The 11,097-nt window shown below is 59.0% G+C and overlaps 1 pseudogene; it reads left to right on the plus strand.

Annotated features, from left to right (window-relative positions):
- The first annotated feature begins 10,226 nt into the window (after positions 1 to 10,226).
- LOC138094472 (ferritin light chain pseudogene) lies at positions 10,227 to 10,745 on the plus strand (annotated as a pseudogene).
- The last annotated feature ends 352 nt before the right edge of the window (positions 10,746 to 11,097 follow it).

Below are 11,097 nucleotides of genomic sequence, written 5' to 3' on the forward strand. Positions count from 1 at the left end.
GAGACCAGCCCTGCTTGGGGACGGACCTCGCCCCGTGTGCAGCTTTTGGAGCTGTTCGGAAGCCACTTGACCTTCCCGGGCTCCTGTGTTTAACTGAGGAGGGTCGGTCTTGCGGCACCTTCAACCGGGAGGAAGTCAGCGGGAAGCCGGGGTTCCCCATCGACCCCAGTCAACCGCTCTGACCAAGACTCGCTGCTGAGCGGGTTGTGGTCCCGGGTGGCGGTGATGCCGTGGTCCCTGAGATGTGAGAACGTGTGAACACGGGGGAGATAGACAGACAGTGATCGTCATGGATACGCAGCACGCAGAACTCAGATGAAGACAGCTGATAAGGAGGGACAGAGCTAGGCAGACGGAGACGGGAGGGAACAGGGGACTCTCCAGGCGGAAGAACACTCTCTCCCTGTTCCAGAGACAGGGACATGGCCGTGCGGTTCATACAAAGTGGGAGGCGGGTGTCTGGTCCAAGACCAGAGGCACAGGTGTGCTGAAACTAACACCCTAAACATGACCCAGAGCCTAAGGAAAGTGAGATGCAAACAAGGACGCTGGGCAGAGACTGTTTCTAATTTGTAGGGTAACATTTCTTAACAAATATGCCTGACCTGCTAACGAACGGTTTCCACCACGGGTTATCCTTACAGTTTACTGATCAGATACTTTCCCCCACGGGTCTCACAGCAGGATTTCCCCAGAGTTTCCTGCTCCAGACACCTGAGCACTTCTCCAGCCTCCCTGCCTCACTGGAGGTGGGGTTTCTGTTAGAAGAGACCCTGGCTGAGCCCACCTTCAGGCCCAGAGTCCCCCCACCCTCCACGGAGGGCTTTGTGTGTGCTGCGTGGGGTTGGTGGACGAGGGGAGGGGGGCCCCCAGGGTCGGGGCTGAGCCCAGCAGCAGGACGATGCCTTCAGAGCAAGAAGGAAAGCCGGTGTAAGTGGTGGAAGCCCCGTCTCCCAGGACAAGGCTCATTCCCAGGCCCCTCCGCCCACCCATGGGGCGCACTCGGGGGTCCCTGTGGCTTCAGGAAGGACCAGGCTTGAGCTGCTGTAGGTGTTCAGCTCTGCGCCCACCCGCCCCATCTAGACTCCTAGATGGACTGCGTGCCCTGGGACCCTGGAAGGTGCCAGGCAGACCGTTGCCAGCCAGGCTCAGGAGGGCTGCCCTGCACTCCTTCCTGTTGAGGCACGGGGGGCCACCGTGGACGTGGCTTTTCTCGGGCTTCCATGAAACCGCACAGACAGGCCAAGGTTGCTGCGGGTCGTTTTCAGCCAACATCCCACATGCGAGGTTCCGCTGTTCTAAGCACATGCTTCAGATGGCCCAGGCTGCCTGTGCGTGAAAACCGTACTATGTCATCGGAGTCCCCGCCTGCTCCCTCTGGCCCACCGAGTGATGCCCTGGGGTCCAGCTGAAACTCCGGACGCTCCTCAGAGACCTTGGCCCACACAGATGAAAGGACTGTAGCAGCCGAGACCCCAGGACCAGGGCAGCAACCGTGGAAGTGGAGACGGAGGCACTTGAACATCACTCTAGAAGTTTCAGGACCTCCATCCCCAGCTCTGAGTCCTCCCACGGACTTTCCTTCCCGATAGATTGTCCCCGCCCAGTGCCGCCCACAGAGGGCCTCAGTCATCTCCCACGGTGCTGGGAAACTATGGAAGAAAATTAATTTCCTCCTTCTCCACTTTAAAGAAATGAGACTCTGCTACATTGCTGACAGAAGACAAGGGGCAAATCCTAACTTCAAAGGGAAGGGGCGGGCCCTGCTGGGGTCTGGAGTCCCGTCCACCCACTGGGCAGACGGTGAGCGGAGGTCCCCACACCCAGGGACAAAAGGGGACCTGGGCCGGGACACAGGGGGATGGGGGTGCCCTGCAGCCCTCAGAGGGCGGGCCACACGAGTGCCCCCAACAGGATGAGCAGGCAGAGCTGGCTGTGAGCCAGCCGCCCCATCCGCCCATCTGCTGAGCAGGTAACAGCCCCCACCCCCAACCACTCGCTGTTACCACGGCAACGATCCCACGAGGACGGACGGAAAGGCCCGCAGCCAGGACTTGGGAGGCTTGTTCTGGGCACGTGGGGAGCGGGACCCAGAGAACCGTCAGCCTCCCTCAGGTCTCCACCCAGAAGACATCCAGATGGGAAGGGGGTTTCGTGGAAACATCGTCAGCGTCATCATTCCAGTCCCACAGCCCCAGTGCCGGGGTGAGCCCCAAGAGGTCCTTTGAGCAGGCACACGGAGGAGGGGCTGTTTGAAGATAAAGACGGAGAATCCAGCCTGGGACGCTGATCCGCGGGAGGTGGCCAGGGGGAGATGTCCAGAGGACGGAACTGGGTGGGGAGGGGGGTCCAAGGTTGCAGGCGTGGGAGCCCTCGCTCAGAGGAGAGCTGGGCACTCGGGAAGAGGAGCCACCCTCCCCCCCCCCCCGAGGCCGAGGCACAGGGAGCCCCGGGCACCGGGTCAGGGCTGACCCCGCCGGGGGTAGAGTCCAGGCAGGGGCAGGGCCCCCAGGGCACACAGGGGTGGGGTGTGCGTGTGCACACACACACACAGGGGTGGGGTGTGAGCATGCACACACACACACACACACACAGCAGCGGCCCTGGCACCCGAGGGCAGGCTCCCTCCTCCACATGCGAGTGATCCCCGTGGCAGCCCTTCCTCTCCCCAAACCCCTGTGGTACCCCTCGGTACCGCCACCAGGATGGGCCCGGGCCTCACCCACGCTGCTGGACCCCACGGGCCGACCCCACCCCTGCTCTGCCCTGCGACCCCCGGGCACTGGTGGCTCGCCCCTCGGTTCTCGTGACCTCAGGCCCTGGAGCCTTATCCCCTGCTCCCCTAGAGCCTGGCAAAGCCCTGCCTTGACCTGCTCCCGCCAGTTGGTCCCACGGCCGTGTGGTGAGGGTGGTGGACAGTCTAAGGCGAGCCCAGGGCTCCCCTCTGTCTCTAGACTCCCTCACAGTTCCCAGCGTGGTCAGCGACTCACGAGTCAAGTCCTGTGGGTCCCCAGTTGCACAGGAGACGCCGCAGGCAACCCAAAGTCCTGCTCAGAGACATAGCCATGCTCGGCGAGTGCTCCGCCCGGCTGGACAGTGGGCGCAGGCCCTGCAGAGCTGGGCGTGGGGAAGCCCTGAGCCTGCGGGCCTCACCAGGGCCGGGACACGGAGCCACGCAGAGTTTCGTCTGCTGTCACCCCGCCAGGGAGGCAGGGCTGGCTTCCAGCTCTGGCCCCTAGGGGCCTCTGTGGGCTTTTCCCCAGCCCCTCCCCTCTCCCTGTTGTCAGCAAAACCCGGGGAGGGGACTGCAGCGGGGGCTTCAGCAGGGAAGCAGACAGGGCGGGGAGCAACTCGGCACAGTCTGACCCACTGACATCCAAGCACGTTCCCGGGCAACGGGTCCCGCAGGGGCCGTGTCCTCACTCACGAGCAAGCGCGTGCCAGGCTGGAGCCAGGTGCAGGGGTTTCCCGCAAAGTGCCGCCTGAGTCCATGCACGCTCACCTGCGCGCCCCCGCCGTGCCCCGGGGGCAAAGCCTCCCTGGACTCACTCAGGGAGCCCGCACCCAGATGTTTGCCCCAGTTAGACTGGTGACACTATTCCCGGCGGAAAGTTAAGCACGCTCCTCTGATTCTGGCAGGGGTGTTGCGACAACATTTCTGAAAGAATGGTAGAGGCTTTGTGTTAATATGATGGGACCCATAATTAATTCTGACATTTAGCATCAGAAGCTGAAGATGAGAAATTAAGAAAGAGCTTCGAAACCAGAACCTTACCCTCCACTGAGCGGCTGTGTCTCAGCATCTTATAAATAATAATATTCTAGACTGGTTTTCATGGTGAGTGATTGATGATCTCAGAATGACCTGTGATGGGATAATTAAATCCAATAGCACGCTGTTTCTTCCAATAGCATGCTGAGGTTATTATATTGAAAGACCCGTGATTTATTGAGAGAATCCAGGTAGAGTTCTGAGGAACTCTGGAAGACGAATTCTTGTTCACCACACGGAGTCCAGACAAACTGACCCGTAAGGACTCTGGAGAAAGGGACCACGTTGGGGGAATTACCCCCAAAACTTAGCCAACTGAACGTTGTGCAGTGACTGGAGCCTCCCACTCAGCGTGTGTGTTAAGTGTGGCAGTGACAGCGAGTTTCACCGAGGACGTTTTAAGCTTGAAATGTGTGGGATCCTGACCAGAGAGAGGTTTGCAATTTGCAGATGACAGCGAAGTGAGGATCCAGGCCAACCGTGGTGTCAAAAACACCGTCGCGGCAGGCTCTGATCCGAAGTACGGGCACCTGGAAACCTCAGATGACCCGGCAAAATAAAATTGTGTTGTAAAAAATGTGACCTGAACACTTACATTTCCAACAGTTGATACTGCTGCATGTGAGAGAATCTTTGCTGCAAACACCGCAGGGCTGGAGTGAAGCACACGGGCCGTGTGTGCAGGGGCGGGGGGCTCTGCTAACAGCTGGGGGCCCAGGACAGACCAGCCCTTCAAGGAAAAATGCCTGCAGAAGGCTTTTCTCCAGGATCTTAGCAACTGAATTCCCCAAGGTTCAAAGAGGGATTCCCCAGATGGTAACGACGACCCTATACGCGAGACGGCAAAAGAGACACAGATATAAAGAATAGACTTTGGGACTCTGAGAGAAGGCACGGGTGGGCAGATTTGAGAGAACAGCATCGAAACGTGTATATCACCATATGTGAAATAAATGGCCAGCCCAAGTTCAGTGCACGAGGAAAAAACAAAGGAATCCCTCCCGGCCCCAAGGTGATAGCCAGGGTGATGGATTGTCTTGGGGTGGGACCCCCTGGTCATTCAGGGGAGGACAGCGAGCAGACTAAGCAATTCTAGTCCCTTTTATTTCTGATTCTCGTCTGGGCCACGAACTGTGCCCAGGAGCCGCCTGGGGTGTGTTAGAGCCTCGGGCGCTCTGTCCAGTAGAAGGAGGGCAAGGGGAAGATGGCAGGGAGGGGAGGTTGGGGTGAATCTGTCTGGCTGAGAAGCCGTTTCAGGGGGCTGGCGGGTGCTGACACAGAGGCAGGAGAGCGCAGCCTGGAGTGCCAGGCAGCGCCAGACGCTGAAACGGGGAAGGCAGGGTGTGCAAAGGCCAGGTGGCCACGGGAGACGCCCCGACATTCAGGCCTGGCAGCCAGGCTGGCCTGCTGAGCGGGAAGCAGAGGCTCCAGCTGGCTCCGCAGAGCACCCGTGAGTGCACCCCCAGCTCCAGAGCCGCACAGGGCCCCCTGCCGACTAGAGAGAGGGCGGAGAGGTGAGGTAGATGGGCTCGGATTTTCAGGGCGGGCGGGGGGCTGCTGCTGCCTGAGAAGGCACTGAGCTGAGAGAGCATCATACCGGGGAGAAGCCCAGCGCTCAGCTCCGAGGGGACCACACAGTGATCAGCCGAGCCGCCGGAGGCAGCCGCAGCCCTGCATCCCGCGCGCTGACCCCAGAAGGGGTCTGCCTGGTCCTCCTCGGGCAATGCGCTCAGCACGGCCGGTGATGCTGCGTGTCTGCCACCCCTGTCCTCAGCAGCCGCGTCCCGAGGGCCTGAAGGGGAGGGCGCCCCTGTTACGACGTCCCCCACGGTCACACCAGGACCCAGATTTGCGGGAAGGGGACAATGGGACGATGGGCGGGTCGAGCCTGTCCCTGGGGCGGCAGGCGCCCACCCCAACACGGCGCTGGGGCCCAGCTCCCGGGGACACAAGGCCAGCGGGGCCTCTTCCTGTCCGTGTCCATGGTGAGACACCCCATGCCCCCACCCCACCCCGCAGAGGCCACGGCCCCTCCAAAACTGCCCTGGGAACCCGCCCAAGGCCCTGCCTCCTCGGTGCCTGCTCTGCTCAAAGGGAGTCGAAGACGGAATGAAACTGTTGGCTGGAAAGCTGGAAGTCCTGCTGGGAAACAAGCGGTAGGGGCCTCAGGAACTGTTAGGGCAGGCAGGCAACTGCGGGGGTCTCAGCTGCTGGCCTGTTTCTGCCATGTGTCCTGAGGGTGGGCGGGAACCCACTGTCCCCACGGCCTCGGCCCAGCGTCCCCGCAGCTGCGAGCAGAGCCCTGCCTCTGTGTTTCCAGCAGCACTGCCTCCCTGCCCATCCTTCCGGGCCCTTCCGGCAGAATAGGTAGGAGAACCAGATCCACTTTTTGAAAGACTTAATGCAAGGCGTCAGCTCCCAGACTGTGGGGCCTGGGGAGGCAGGTCCGAAGCCCCCCAGGGCAGGCCATGCGGAGACCCCTGGCCACCCGCCCACGCTGCCGTCCACACACGAGCTCTCTCCTTTGGGGGAGCCTCAGCTCCATTCCTGAGACCTTTCCACTGATTAGACCAGACCCACCCAGGGCATCCAGGACAGTTGAGTTCACTTCAGTCCTCAGTCGTGTCCGGCTCTTTGCAACCCTGTGGACTGTAGCACGCCAGGCTTACCTGTCCATCACTGTCTCCTGGAGTTTGCTCAAACTCATGTCCACTGGTCAGTGATGCCATCCAGCCATCTCATCCTCTGTCATCCCCTTCTCCTCCTGCCTTCAATCTTTCCCAGCATCAGGGGCTTTTCCAATGAGTCAGCTCTTCGCATCAGGCGGCCAAAGTATTGGAGCTTCAGCTTCAGCATCAGTCCTTCCCATATAAATTCATATGGTTGATTACCTTTAGGATGGACTGGTTGATCTCCTTGCTTTCCAAGGGGCTCTCAAGAGTCTCCTCCAACTGGAGAGGGGAATGGCAAACCCCTTCAGTATTCCTGCTTGAGAACCCCATGAACAGTAAGAAAAGGGCCCAGGACAATCTCCTCTATCTAAATCTCTCAATGACAGACTTGGCTCACGTCTGCGGAACTCCTCAGCAGCAAGACCTCAGTGAGTGCTGGATAAACAGCAGCCACGGGGGCCGCGGCCGAGTTACCCACACCCCTGCCCGCCACTCCATCCCGCCGGCCGTGGCCCCATGTCTGGACCTGGGGTAAGCAGCAAAGGACTCAGGATGGGGAAAGCATCTCACCACCCTCCCCCCCCACCCCCGCCCTGCCTGCCACATCAAAACAGGAACGAAACCTCCTGAGTGTCTGCTTGAGCCCAGTAAGGGGGAAAGATAATTTGTCTTCTTAGCTCGGAGTTTTTAAGATCAAAAGGAACACTTCTGATGAAATCCTGCCCAAAGACCCTTATCCGTGGATCTAGTTTAATTTAGGAGATCCTGGAATTTGAGCTTAAACCCTGGTGTTGTAATGTGATTAAACTTCCAGGCACCTTGGGTGGGAAGATGAGTGTTATTTCTCATGTAGGAGAAGTGCAACCAGTTAACGGCCAGAGAGAACGCGGAGGCCATTTCAAGACGGACATAAAGGCATCACTCCCCCTGCCGTGGGGAGCGGGACCTCTGGCTCCACTCCTTAAAGCGGCCCCGGCTTGTGACCGCCTCATGCGACGGTGTGGCAGACACGCTCCTGGTTTCCAGACGCGGACCTCGGAGGTACTGAGGCCTCCAGTCTCCCCGTTTTGGAGCCCTGGTCACCAGGTGGACAGCCCGGCTCCCCCACTGGAGGCCACGGGGCGAGTGCCTGGGAGCGTGTGGGCAAGGGAGGGCACCGCCGTCCGCCGGGCTCCAGACCTGTGCGTCCGGGAGCCGTCTCGGGAGTGGTTCCGGGCCAGAGCCGCAAGACTGGGGCAGGCCACCCAGCCGAGCCCTGCCTCAGCTTCTAGCCACTAACCCTGGGGCAAAGCAAGCCGGTGGCCATAACCCCTGTTCACGGCGCTTGCAGCCTCTGGCTTCACTTCTTTAAGAAACTTTGAAGAGAGCTAGCCTTTCTTCCCTCGACCTCCAGACAAGCAGGATGGTCACCAAGTTGCTGGGGCAACCAAGGCTCGTGCGGTTCGTCTCAGCGGTGCAGAAGGACAGAGTCTGTGTCATCACCCCCTCCTCTGGGCCCTGAGTTTTTATGAAACTCACATCTTCAGAGCCTGCCTCCACTATAACTTCCCGGGCCAGCGAATGTCCTTTTCTGCTTGGACTGTGCCAGCGGTAGGAGGTGCAGGGGACGGTTTTCAGACTCAGAGGTGGTCGGTCCTTAAGAGCAGTCGTTTCTGAGCTGCGTCAAGTCAGGATTGCTTTTTCTAACATTAGTTACTCTAGAAATGATCAAATATTTATGTACAAGTGGTATGTCCTCAGAATACAGATATTTAGCGTCTATTGAGCCTTTTATCTCCTGCAATTTGACCATCCAGTGAGTAACCAAAACTGAGTCAATTTCTCATGAATTTTTGAAAGCCCTTCGAAGATTTCTTTTCCAAAGTCTTATAGAGTCTATACAAAGGATTATTCCAACAGCTGAGAAAATGAATATTTAACCTTTCCTACCAGAGCTCAGAGCCATCCCAGGACTCACTCCGTACCCTCAGTCTGCTCTGGAGCCCAGCAGAAGAGCAGAAAAATACTTGCTGTTCTGCTTCTTTCTGCAAACCCACCCCTCACTCCCCTCATCCCCAGATCAGCCCGTGTTCCACAGACTAAGCTGAGGTGGGACCTGTCACGGTGTTCATGGAGACACACATGCTCTCATAATCCTGTTACATCACCCCAAGCCCACAGGAGACGCACGGAATCTAAAATTAGCTGTTTTTAGGCTTTCATGCTAATGGAAAGCTGTGTGTAAACTCTGCCCCTTTCCAAAACTTGGTCATTCTCTTCAGTAATTATCATTTAATAAAGCAGAGAAGCATTCTATATAAAAGACAGATTTACTTATTGGATAACACAAACATTATGGAATAAAGCAGTAATGTTTCCAACGTGGCTCACGCCATGAATGTGGAGCCCACGACAACACAGCCGCTTTGACGATACTGTTGCCAAGTTTTAACTTCTCTGACTTTCAGCTGCAAGACTTGAAAATTTTAAAAAATGTCTTCATCCTTAGTTCATCTGCACTATTGAAGTTCTAAACTCCCAGTTGATTAGAGCCTTATTCTTAGTAAACAACAATTCAGAGAAATAGAAAGATATATTTTTCTGTGCGGTTCATGTATTCATTTCATTGTACAACACAACCCAGGAGATTTGAGGCATTTAAAAGAAATTTCCCTGTTTTTTTCCTCCCCTGCAATTGATTCTCACAGTACAAACCCTGCCGCTTTCTCTGCTGACAACAAAGCTTCTCGGGGCCCTTCCCAGGCTCCGGGGCCCGGTGGCCAGCCCCGCAAGCAGTGGCCCTGGTCCGCCCGCAGGCAGGTCCGAGGCAGGGATGGGAGCCGGGGAGGGAGCCTCCTCCCCTCTCCAGCCCCGGGAGCCCCGGCGTCCACACCGTCCGCCCTCCGCCCGGAGGCCTCCTACGGGGCCAGGTCGATGCTGGGCTCCTGGTCCGCCTGCCTCCACGGACCGCAGCCCCTACTTCGGCAGTAGAACCCCCACTCCAGCTGCGGGTGGGGCCCAAGCCGTCTAGGCCCGCAGCCCCCACCCTGAGCGCCAGCACCTGTGCTCAGCTCTGCCAGAAGTGGAGGGCGGGGTTGGCCAGACGAGGCCAGGTCAGGAAGGAGGGAGAGAGACACCGCGAAAAACAAACCGGAAACAGCTACCCAAAGAAAGTGCCTATGCCAGTGTGGACGCCGGCGGGCAAAAGAGGGGCCGGGGGGCCGCAGGCTGCGGAAGATGGGCTGGGGGCCGCAGGAGGCGGAAGAGGGTCCGGGGCGGGGAGGGGCGGGCAGCGCAGGGCTCAGACAGGGGCGTCCTGCGGGGAGCGCGCACGCCCTGAAGGCGGGGGCCAGCCTGGCGCGTGGCAGACAGGCCAGGGCAGGCCCACCAGAGGGCACCCTGCAGAGCAAGGTGGGGGAGACCCACCAGAGCCCACACTGGTTCCCATGCATGAGACACCCGCTGAGGGTCCAGCCTGGATGCTGTAGGCTGTGGGCGGTGTCCTCCGCGTCCCAGCGCGGGGAGCGCCACGGTCCCGGTCACTCTGAGCAGCGGGCAGCAGGCAGTCCAGCGTGGACACAGGGACGGCGAGGCTTGGGCAAGAAGTGACCGAGAGAAGTGTGCTCAGCGGCCCGGCGGAACTGTCTCTTGCTTGGACGGAACAGACCCAGGGACGCCCCTTGCTCCAGCCTCCGACCACCCTCCAACCTTTTTTCCAGTCGCAGCCTCTGGAGTTAGCCACTCAGCTGTCCGTGATCACCGGGACCAGCCACCACTTTTTAACTCCTTATAGCCAACCAACCATGAGCTCCCACATTCGTCAGAATCATTCTACGGAGGTGGCGGCCGCCGTCAGCCGCCTGGCTAACAGGCAGCAGCGGGCCTCCTACACCTATCTCTCTCTGGGCTCCTGCCGACAAGGTGGCCCTGGAGGGCGTGGGCCACTTTTTTCGCGAACTGGCCAAGGAGAAGCGCGAGGGCACGGAGCGTCTCTTGAAACTGCAAAACCAGCATGGCGGCCACACCCTCTTGCTGGACGTGCAGAAGCCCTCTCAAGATGAGTGGGGTAAAACCCAGGACGCCATGGAAGCCGCCCTTCTCGTAGAGAAGAACCTGAATCAAGCCCTGCTGGATCTGCGTGGCCTGCTTCTGCCCGCGGAGACCCCCACATCTGTGACTTCCCGGAGAACCACTTCCTAGATGAGGAAGTGAAACTCATCAAGAAGATGGGTGACCACCGGACCAACCTCCGCAGGCTGGCTGGTCCCCAGGCTGGGTTGGGCGAGTATCTCGAAAGGCTCACCCTCAAGCATTATTACTAGGAGTTTCTGGAGACCAGTAGCCATTGAAGAACGCACCTCACATCAGGGCTACTTGAAGCCCCCCTCTGCAGCCACTAGGCAGCTTTTTAACACCCTGGAGCCCTCTCTCAAGCCTTGGACCCAATGGAAACAATAAAGCTTTTTGCAGCATTAAAAAAATAAAGAAAGAAAGAACTGACGGAGAGCTGGAAGCCCAGCAGAGGAGGCGCGGGAGAGCCGGGTGGGCCCCCCCGGGAGCTGCTGGTTCACTGGGTGACGGGGGGGCGTGAGCAGGCAGGACCAGCAGGGGACCCCAGGGACTGTGTGAGAGGCAGAGGAGGCCTGCCGGCCCCCGAGCTCTGGGGCTGCGGTC

The sequence above is a fragment of the Capricornis sumatraensis genome, chromosome 18 (genome assembly GCF_032405125.1).
Source record: "Capricornis sumatraensis isolate serow.1 chromosome 18, serow.2, whole genome shotgun sequence".
NCBI lineage: Eukaryota > Metazoa > Chordata > Mammalia > Artiodactyla > Bovidae > Capricornis > Capricornis sumatraensis.